Source organism: Sparus aurata, chromosome 18 (genome assembly GCF_900880675.1).
Source record: "Sparus aurata chromosome 18, fSpaAur1.1, whole genome shotgun sequence".
NCBI lineage: Eukaryota > Metazoa > Chordata > Actinopteri > Spariformes > Sparidae > Sparus > Sparus aurata.
This window is the reverse complement of record NC_044204.1, coordinates 8,337,588-8,349,214: the sequence shown is the minus strand read 5'-3', so window position 1 is coordinate 8,349,214 and position 11,627 is coordinate 8,337,588. Positions and strand designations below refer to the sequence as shown.

Here is an 11,627-nt window from a genome sequence, read left to right as displayed (position 1 = left end):
ACTCCAAAACATTACTTTTCTTAGCATGTAGCGCAATAACATAACAAGTTACTTTTCAATGGCAGTAATCTTGTAATGTAATGAGTAAAAACGGGCCCCCTCCCCACACACACTCCTCTTTGTTTCCCTTTCTGTTCAATATCTAGTCTCTTCTCACTTTATCCTCTTCTCTTCCTGTCTTTCGTCCTCTTTCTCTGCACCCTCCCTTCCTCTCTTCACATCCCCTTTGTTTCTCAGCTTCTGGTCTCCTTTTACTTCTGCTCCTCCTCCTCCACTCCTAACTTGACTCCCCTCTCTCACTCCCTCCTCTTCTCTGTTTACCCCTCTGTCTCTCCTGTCCATTCATCTTTCCCAGACAGACTCAACAGGTCACTGGTTGAGACTTCTTGGTTCCTCTGACATCACTCCTGTTTAGAGGGGGCATTCCCTGGCGGAGAGCCCGCCCCCAGTAACCATAAAAGGTAACAGTGGAACGCATGGCTTGGCAGTTCATCTGCCTTATAAGAGAAACACACACAGAGAGCAGACGGTGTCCCACACTGATGAAGCATCAATTTTTAGTCTGATTCGTACCTTAGCGAACTGTGAAAATAGTGAAGGTGTTAAAGAAAGTTTAGATTTTTCTTTTTAGCTTTTTAAAAGATGCCGATGGGTGAACCTGCTCTCAACAAGGAGATGACCGGCGGCGGAGACCTCACAATCCAGCAGTGAAGCCTACCAGCTGCTGCAGATGACAGCTCCAAGCAGTACCTCAGCTGACCTGAAGCAGAACACTCAATAAGGTATGCTCACGTTACTAGTTCTTTTGGACATTTTAATCATTCTACCTAAAGTCATGTACACATTCATTATCCTATAATGTATAAGGCTTGGAGTAAGTGAGGGCTTTAACAGTCCTTAAAAAAAGAGAAAGAGAAAAAGAGAAAAGAGAAAAGTCTGCACAGCATTTCAACACCCAGAAATCCCATCTGGATGTTCACTGGAGGCTCTCTACATCGTGTGGTTTTGACTTGTCCTTGATGAAAGTTAACAATGATGACCAGTGAAATCTTGTGGTGTCAATCAAAAACACTGTTCCCATAACTGATTTGTCCTCTGATGGCTAAATTTCAAATTCAACATTGTCAGTAAATTAGGACAAACTCTCACAATTTGACCTCTGTAAAAGACAGCCACTTGCATCATCGCATGAAATGAAGAAGTGATGTTTTGGCCAATTCCAACATTGTAAGTGTCTATCGACATATACGTGCTATTACAACACCAAAGTATATATGTCTATGCTATATGCCATTTTCAAATAGATGAAGTAAGGTAATGACTTGTCTCACCTTGTTTATTTTATCATTCATTACATAATTTGACACGCCTCAAAACTTATATCTCATAGTCTGACAAATATAACCGGTATTTTTACTAAACCCACCTGACACAGTGTATCACGCAGTGCACATGTAAGAGTGTTGTTTTCACACCATGTGCATGGGGCCTAGAGATAAATGACTTAACTCAAGCAACTTTTAAGTCAGTGCAATCTTCAAAAGAAATGTGGAGGGTCAGAAAAAATGTACGACGTTATGGTATACTTAGATCAAATGTTCAGTGGTCGTGCAGAGTGTTACTGACTCAAATACGCTGCCACAGTGCTTGTTCAGAACGCACTACCCTGAATCCAAAAAAGTTGGAATTCTGCGTAAAATGCAAATAAACCAGAATGTGATCAAACACTAACACCTGACGTATACACAATCTGATACAAAATTGTGAAGCTTGTGCAGCTTCAAGTTTAAAAAAATGTGTGGCCAGAGGTGACTTCAAACTGTTGTAGGATGCTCCAAAAACACCTGTTTGGAACATTCCCAGGTAAACCGATTCACTGGTGACAGGTGATAGTATTAATGTTGGGTACGAAAGAGGCATCCTTTAAAGGCTCAGTCGTTGACTAACAAGGATGGGGCAAGGTTCACCTCTTTGAGAACTACACGATCTTAGAATATGAAAAAATAAGATAAAATAAAAAATCCACATAAGGTCAGGAAGACTTTATAAACCTGTTTGTTTGCAAATGACTGTGTTCTGTTTTAATTTACATTTCACACCTCGTCCCAACTCTGTGGAACCTGGGTTGCAACAGGACTGTAACTGTGCAGCAAACTGGTTCACTCTTTTAAGAGTTACATCAAAATGCAGTTTTCATTTATCCTTACTGAACCAGCCTGGAATGGACTTGTTTTCTGGCCACCGATTTAGAGTTTCCAAATTCACCTCGCTTGGAGGGAGGAGGATCCTTGGGGAGAGTGGGGTGCAGTATTCTCCTTAAATGGTCAAAAACAGAGGAACAATCTGATGGGAAACCCTACTGAAGTATGGCTGACATCACTTTCACACAGCATCTTATCTCACACAGTAGACCAGCATCAATGACTGAGACAGCATGTACAATGAGCAGCGGAAGTTAACCCAAGAAGAGAATCTAAAGGTGTGGAAGAAACAGACAAGGTAGGACGACCACACACACACACACACACACACACACACACACACACACACACACACACACACATTTATCTTTCTTTACTTCTGAGGACCCTTGCGACACAGTGCATTCCCTAACTGCTAACCCTAAGCTTAACCATCCCAACTTAATGCCTAACCCCAAACCTTACCATAATCATAATAACATTGAACCTGAACCTTTTCACCAAGTCTTAACCTTCAAACTGTGTGAATTGTGAATTGGTCCCCACAAACATAGAAATATCCCAAATATTTTTGTTATTCAATGAGAACTATACAATGGTTAGAGCAAGAATGCTTTTTTTTTTGTTTTTGTGTGCTGACTTGTAGTGGAAACTTTTGGACATGAGAAAGTGTATGGAGGGAGGAGAGGAGGAAATGCTGTATTTATTTGTTGAGCTGTCAAACGTCTTAAGGGCACTGGGTTAGGGGGACTTTCACATAACCCCTTACAGACGCACACACACACGCACGCACACACATAGTTCCCCTCTGGGACCAAAAGACCATGATTCCCAGGGTCAATTTCACAGAGGGAGGAGGGAGCGGGGGGGAGATAGAGGGGGAGCGGCATATGGAAGGTAAGAGAAGTGGAAAGGAGAAGAATGTAGGAAAAGAGAAAAAAGACTGAGAGGGCTGACCTCCTCCAAAAAAGAATCCACACAAAAAGTATTTTGGGTATTCATCATTGGGCTGTCTTCCATAATTTTTCATTGCAGTGCCCTTTCAAAACATGCAGTTCAACAACAAGATCCACTGTTATTCATTAAACTGTTCTTCTTTATATAAGAATGAAATCTCCACCTTGAACAGACATCCTATCTGGAATGAATGATTAAGGTGCCCAGTGTCACTATGAGCTTTCTGATTTCACTCTAGGCAGAAGTGACACTTAATCTATATTTCAGCTTAATCTGAAATTCAGTTGAGAAATCATCTACGGTCATCTACACCTGCTCTCAGCCTGCAATCCTCTGCTATTTTCTGATACATTTACATTTCCAGGAAACTTCCAATTGTATTCTGCCGAATGTCTGCTGGACATGCCATTTTCATTTTCAACTAGTTTTGTGTGTAACTTCCCTTCAGCAGGCCACAAAACTATGCAACAAACTGACCATACAATTTGTTGCAATACATTCATTTTCACCGCTTTGAGAAAATCAGCGCACAGAAGGTTTACACTTTTGTGAGTTAGGTAGTCCATCACAGTGAAGATCACAAATGTTCTTGTGGCTTTATGTTGTAAGCCACATAATGCAAAGGTGTACTACCTTTCTGACCTATGTGATCTGTCTGCCAATGAAGGACCTAATGCAAAAAGCTCTTCAAGAGCAATAAGGCCACTTTTTCCTTTTTTTTAGATATTTATTGCCATAAGACCCTGCAGGTTGTGGACCTTTGCCCGAGACTGATTATAGTACTCTAAGGTTTCTTTTGCATACAGCACCAAATTCTTTCAATACCCTCTAAAACCTCTATAACAACCCTTAAGGTCTTTACTTCACCACCAACAAGCTCCTGTTGCTCTGATCAGGCTGTGACTCAGTGCTCAGTTAAGCATTACCATCTTTGGTAATTGATTTGAAGACCTACTTTTACAGTGACTTTTATGTGTTGTGCTTGGCCAGTTTGTGTTCAGATCTACTTGCTATACTCTGACATTGTGTTTAGCTCTTCAATCACCATAGTGGTAATCCATCTCTGTTTAACTTAAAATGAAAAAAATACAAATTTCATATTACACAGGTGTCTCTCTCTCTCTCTCTCTCTCGTTCTCTCTGTCTCTCTCTCTGTGTCTGTGTGTAAGACGTAGAGAGACATTTAGTGTGACAGACAGTAAAATAGACTCAAGGCTTCCTGTGTGTGATTTACAGAGCCAAGGGGAAGGAGAAAGAAATCCATATTAGGCAATGTTCGGCTCAACAGGAGAGAGATGGCTCGGACTGTTAACAATCCTGTCTAAACACACTCGCATGTGTAACCATACAGACACATTTCCCCTCAGAGCTGGTAGCCTGCAGTAAAACTGGGACTGCGAAGTGCTGAAATGTTTGGTTTAAGGAGGAATTATTATTTTGTCAATTTAATTCACTAGGCTTTATTGGAATGGAATTGTATATGCATTCTCAAAGGACAGTTAGAGTTATGAAAAGATCAGGATGGAAATTAACACAAAGTAGTCAGTCATCAGTCAGTGTGTGGCTCCTCTGACTCCCCTTTTCATCATATGCTGTAGATTTTGTCTGTATCCTGTGTCTACCTTTAACTGTAAATGAAACACGTTTGAAGCTGGAGCTGGACTGAAGGAAAGCTGCAGATAGCAGAACTTGTTTACGGTTTAATAGCAGGCAGGATGAGCAGGATTCAGTTCAGTTTTCACAATTTCAAAGAATCCCTACTCAACAGACCACCTTGGGATCTGTCTAATAACATGAAGGGCATTTCATTTATGGTGACATGCATCCAGAACTTTGAACCATAGCTGTTTGTCTTCTTGAACTGTACCGTTGTTGTACTTTTCAAGATGTCTCTCAGGTAATGTACTGTGCGGATCAAAAAATATGGAATGTCTTTCAATCTAGAGCAATGCAGCAGTAACAACTCGGTTTGATATATAATGTCAAAATGGAACAAAAAAGACAGCGCTATGACTATAACAGATCACGGAAAGATCGTGTGTGAGTGTGTGTGTGTGAGTGTGTGTGGCCTTACCTTTGTTGCTTCTCATCCACAGCATTGACAGTCAGGCTGCTGCAGGGCCTCTTAACACACAGCACAACAGACACTGCCTGGAAATATTACTCAGATCCATTAGTTGCTTTTCATAAGGATCTCTGCACTAGGACGAAACCTGAAAAATCTGTAAGCCTAAGGAATGTTGATTTTTCTAGAAGAGGTAAAGGGTTCAAATGTTCCCAGTATTCACATTTCATAACATTATTCTGCAGATGACATCACATCGGTGATGACATTCAAATGACATGACATCAGTGTCGTTTATCCTTTCATTCCTTCATCGTCTCATATTCTTCTTTCCCATTTCAAACTCTAGTCACTATAAAAGGTTTCTTGTCTAGGCCAAAAATCAAATTGTATACGGTCTTGCTATCACCTTAAAAGAATCAATCTCTACCCAGGCAACATATGGGAATTTTAAAAAAAGTCATAGTTCTGTTTTACCTGAGGTAACTTTATATTCTGTAGAAGCATTACACTTTTTCATTATCTTTACCAAAGAAAGGAAAGTCTAATTTTACCAGCAGCTGCTGGATATTTCCTCTCGCCAGCTGACAAGATAAATCCCTGATTTGTTCCAGTGCTGCTCTTGAGGCCCTGCCTGAGCCAAGTTTTTGTCTCTGGTTAGCTGCAGAAAGAGATTTTAAGTTTACCTTCTTGAGTGATCCGAAAGTCAGAACAGATTGGTAAATGAGGGTGATTGTTCTATGGGAGAACAATAAGTGCAAGCAGGCCTACTTGCTCATCTTGTGCTCATGTCATACTGTATCTCTGCTCAGGCTGTCAAACTCCAGGTCAGTCTTTGCAGATAAGGGATACATTTTATCATACCTAAAGTGTAACCCATTATTTTTACAAATACATAAAAGAGTGACCCGAGTCTCAGTCTGTAAGAGGAGACACAATGAAGGCAGAAAGGCTTTGTGATATGCTTTAATTACCACATTTTTCTTGTAGAATTGTTTTAGATTTCCATGTTTAATCTGTCCAGCAAGGAATTTACCATAGCTTGTTACTCCAGTATGTTATGTTAAATCCAATTGATTGTCCTGGGTGAATAGGGACAAATAGCAGAGCTCTTCCCAAAAAATGATTGAAATGAGATGAGAGAACCGATCTGGAAAGATGCTGCAGCCGAACAAGCTGCATAGAAGTGCTACAGACATCTGAAGAAGCTTTAGTAGTGTTGGTGGATGTGTTTTTTAGCCAATTTCCCAAATTGTTAAACTAGTTCTTTAAGTATACAGACTGGAAGCTGGTTAAATCTTCATCCTGCCATAATTTCGACACCCATTTTATTCTGTATCGAAACCTCCTTGGATTTGGTTTGAACCAGTTAAATACAATAAAATTTGAATAAAGGCTGGCGATGAAAATCATGATGATTGTACTGGCAAAGAAATGGGATGTCCTGTCTGTGGTGTGAAACTAAGAAACAGGATGGAGCACCATGGAGTAGTGATTCTAGTTTATCTTTTTAATGCTGCAAGCTTCACCCTTCACCCAACTCACACACACATGCACGCACATACACACCCATAGAAAGAGAAACAGTATGTCTTTCTTCTTAATATGGACTTGTTGAGCCCAAAGCAGGACTGAGTTAAGTAGAGGCCTTGTCTCCCTCTGCTGCCTTTTAAGTGAGTCTCTTCCCACTGTGACTAGAAAAGGGAATGCATGTAGCTTGCTTAAAGGAGGAGGTAGGGCTTGGGTTGGAGGGGGTGTTTATCCAAAGCTGCAATCCCATTTTCCATGATTCCCAAAATAAAAGGCTGGCTCAAGCCTTATATGGGCAGACTGGGAGCTTCCAGCCAAGTCGAGTCAGAGCATGTCTGGAAAACACCCAGCTTCTTGTTCCTTCCCTCTGTCTATATATGTCTCTCTATGTCTTCTTACTATCGTTGATCCATCAAGAATGTCAGTGATATAAATAAGTAACTGTTTGAGTGTCAGTGCTGGTGCCCAGAGAACATTAAGTCCATGAGAAAACTGTAATCACTGTTGACTATGTTCTCTTATCAGGTGTTGCTGTTGGAAGATTGTGATCGAGGATGAAGATCCAACAGTCTGCGGTAGGTTTAAGGGGGTACAACTACAGAGTGTTAAATCTATTGTACTTAAGCTATATCTATAATATATGTGTGTGTGTATATATATATATGTATGTATATATATATATATATATATATATATATATATATATATATATATATATATATATATATATATGTATATATATATATATATATATATACACACACACACACACATACATACATACATACACACACATACATACATACATATATATACATATATTTACATACAGACACACACACACACACACACACACACACACACACACACACACACATATATATAAAGTAATTCCCAATACTTCACATATGGTACCAAATACCTCCTAACTTACCCAAATATTTCTGTAAGTAATTACACATAGAACAACTTTGGATTCTCCTAATCAATAATGTTACCAACCCTGGACAGGGGCTTTTTATTTATTTCATGGGTTATTTATTTATTTATGTCATATCATTTATGTATGTATGTATTTATTCATTTAATATTAACTGAAATGACATTCCCTTCTGCCACAGTTATGGTCGGTAAACAGCAAATTTCTTCTTTTCTTTCTTTGACTTCTTTGTTTTCACATAATAGTTGAATATCACATTATTGATTTGAAAGATTTCGTTTGAGTAGGATTGATGAATTTATCTTGAACAGGCACATCTGCGACACTATGACTCTCTGGAGTACTTTTGCATTTGTAGATAGGATTGGTCAGAGCACTCCAGACGAGCCACTGGGACAGAACACAGCCTCTGACTCATGGGGCCCAGTGTTTCTTGCCCTGTTTGGTTCCTGGCACAAAGCAGCAGCATGCTAAAGCCAGCAGCTGTTTCTGGTTAGCAGACTTTACCAAGTAGTTTACACGCAAATTTATCAAAGCTGGGGTTGTAGAAACGGGCAGAAGCAAGTTCAATTTTGAAAGAATCCAACTTAAAAAAATTCCACCTCTTTTCTTCGGAGTCACCCTTCCAAAACACGGGGAGTCCACTGACTGACATGCAGACTGACAGGACGCCTGGGGCTATGTGCTATATGCTAACATTAGCTGCTAAAGGAGTGTGTCGCTGCTGCGGCGGCTCTTTTATTTGGCTCTGGGACTCGTGTTTTGTGACAGTAGGTTAGCAGCAGAACGACGGCCTATCACTGGTGCATCTGCTCATTCATTCTTTGGGTCGGGGCAACTCAGTGCTTAATGTCACTGAATTATCAAGCTGCCGAAGAGCAGACTCCGTTGCTGTGAACTGTCAGTGCAGCACATTGTCATCATTGCTAACTGCGTCCAGTTACCTAAGCACCTAATTGAAAAAAACAAAAAACATTTATTTATTGGGCTTATTAGAGGCCTTCAAGAGCCACAGTTTCATGTATTTTCCTTTTTCTTTGGTCAGAACATTTGATTTATTGATTGCTGTCGGGATGTTAATAGATCTTCTACATAGTATGAAAGAAAATCCGTCTAGATTAATTCATCAACCTTAGCTTTAATCACACCCTGTCATCGAATATACATATCTTACAACACAATGACATTTTAACAACTGGTCTGAATTAGTCCAGGAAAATGAGTCTTGATACTTTTCCTAAAGGTTTCTAATAAGTTAGGAGAGCATCAATCCCAATTTCACAGATGTGAAAATGAAATGCAATTGTTCTAAGTGCTGTATCGTAGGCAATTGGACTTTCTTGAAGATGTTTCACCTCTCATCCAAGAGGCTTCTTCAGTTCTTACACATTTGAGGGGAGCTGCAGGCTTTTAAACTCTGGATTGGAGTGTCCTTACAGTGTTGTTAAGGTATGATCTCTGAGATTCAGAGTCGTTAGAGCCACTTGTGAGTTGCTGAATTAACTGGTCATCAAGTGGGCTGCTAGGGCTATATAATTGCAATTCTTGCATTACCATTTTAAGTTAGTAGACACCCCTTAGTCCTGTTATTTAGCCTTTTGGCTCGCTAGCTAGTCATGATTTATCATAGATGGTCATTGCAGTTGAGGCAGAGAGGAGCACCTTTCTTTAGAATTGTCCTGATCTGTGTCGTTATGACTACATACATAATTATACAATAACCCCCTACAATCAAACATAGGGGCTATATAATAAAGGACAAGCAGACATTTCATATGACATGGAAGTGGTCAAGTAGAGCAACAGAACAGAAACTGTGTGTGTGTGCACGGTCTCTCTTTTAATAAGTAAAGTTAAGTATTTGTGTTGTATTTCAGAGTTTCACATGTCAGAAGGAGCATGAAGTAGAGAGGTGAGTATCATACACATAATGCGTGCGTGCGTGTGTGTGTGTGTGTGAGTGAGTGTGTGTGTGAGTGTCAGGGAGCAGCATGACAGGAAGTTGGTATTATGTAGGTCCACTGGGGTTTTAAGTAATTTCCTGTTTATCGTTACTCGACAAGGAATGTTTATACCATGTTCTGCATTTCTCTCTCTCTCTTTCGCTCTCTCTCTCTCTCTCTTTCTCTCTCTCACACACACACACACACTTCATGGCATCTCCTTTTCTATTGGGTGAAGCTGGCAATGTTTTGTGTGCCAGTCTGATGGGTCAATGTACATGTTTTATTCAGGTTTAATGATTTTTTTTTTTCATGTTTCATGTTTGTACAATATGCCCCTCATAATGTATCTGATGGTAGCTTGAACTCTAAGCGTACTTCGTAACGATTCACGTCAGAAAGGCCTCTGTGGTTTTTGTTTTGTATGACGTTTCTGATTCAACTATGAAGACTGTTTATATGATATACATGTTACAAATCAGAGTGGAAATCTGTGCAGCCATCCAAACTGACGTTTTTTTTCTTCAGACTTCCTCGTCCATCCCTGCGGCCCATGGTGCAGTGCTGCATCTCTGGTCAGTTGGTAGTCTGAGATGAAGCACTGTAGCTCGGGACGAAGGACAGAATTCCCAGTCTGAGCCAGGCAGCAGCATCCGGCAGGGGAGAATGATATGAAACAAAAGGCCATGAGGCAGAAGGAGACTGCGCTTACAGACACTTAGAGAGGATCAGTCAGCCAAGATTTTAGATGAGAATGGACCATTCAGGTTTTCCATTCGTAGGGAAGTTGTTTCACTTATCATCAATTTTTTTCTCTAGAGAAAACGCTCTGGTGGTGCAGTGGTTAGGATGGCAGCCTCACAGCAGGAGGGTTCTGTGTTCAAACCATGGTGGGGCCTTTCTGTGTCAGCTAGGGCATCTGTGGGTTCCCTCATGGTACCCAGGCTTCATTCTGGTTGTGTTAAATGCCTGTGAATGCTTCTCTGTCTTTATGTTTCAGCCTTTTGTTGAACTGGTAACCTGTACAGTATGTGCCCTGCCTCACCGCCAATATCAGCTGGGATAAACTCCTGTCGCCTGCAACCCTTCAAAAATATGTTAGTATAGATCATGGATGGTACTTATCATTAATTTCTATCAAATCATTACTATCAAATATTTAAATACAAATTTAGATAAATAAGTTTACCACCTGTAATCAATCAGGTGTTTGGGTGTTTGGATTGGCATCGCCAGATGAATCAGAGAAAAATAGAGAAATTACCTTTTTAAGGGTTCTTATGGGGAAGTGTTTCCAATGGGCTGTATGAAAACCACAGCTAAACCTCTGCATGTCAGGAATGATGTGATGACGGGCAGATTCCATCATTCTTATCCTCTCTCCTAGGGTCCAGTTTTCCCAGGAATCCCTTGACCTATCAGAAAAGGGGGATTCCTGGAAATACTGTTCTTGGGGGCGGGGCCTATCAGCAATTCCAGGCACAATATTATACCAAAAATAAATGTGACTGTGCAATAATGTTCTAGATTATCATTAATACTGATTAATTGACTGATTTACAGTTTGGAAACAATAGAAAAAAACATTATATTCTCAATGCCACATGTCATATGACCAGATGGTTTAAATCGGTTCCCTTCCTCTATCCTCACCGCTTAGGGGCAGCAATGTCTATATTCTGTGTAAAATATATGATCACTGTTCACTGTTGAATAAACATTTAAATACATAATTGTATGTATTGTCAGTTATTGTATATGAATACTACGGGTTAGGATGAGAGTGGGCTAGAAAACAGGAGTAATTAAACAATTTGTTCAAATAAGAATGTCAATGTCAAGAACTGAGGTATTATCAGCAAAATGCACTTTCAGTATCAAAAGAAAAAGTACTCTTTGGAATTAAATTGCCACCTGTTAATTGTTAATACATGCATCAGTGTTAGAGCAGCATTTTACTGTTGAAGCTCCTCCAGGTGGAGCTATTGTTT

At 40.0% G+C, this 11,627-nt stretch overlaps 1 long non-coding RNA gene across 1 annotated transcript; it reads left to right on the top strand.

Annotated features, from left to right (window-relative positions):
* The first annotated feature begins 499 nt into the window (after nt 1-499).
* On the top strand, nt 500-11,369 carry LOC115568273 (uncharacterized). The gene is made up of 5 exons (XR_003981359.1): nt 500-782; nt 2,408-2,499; nt 7,279-7,328; nt 9,571-9,605; nt 10,165-11,369. It is a non-coding gene; the product is annotated as an uncharacterized LOC115568273 (long non-coding RNA).
* The last annotated feature ends 258 nt before the right edge of the window (nt 11,370-11,627 follow it).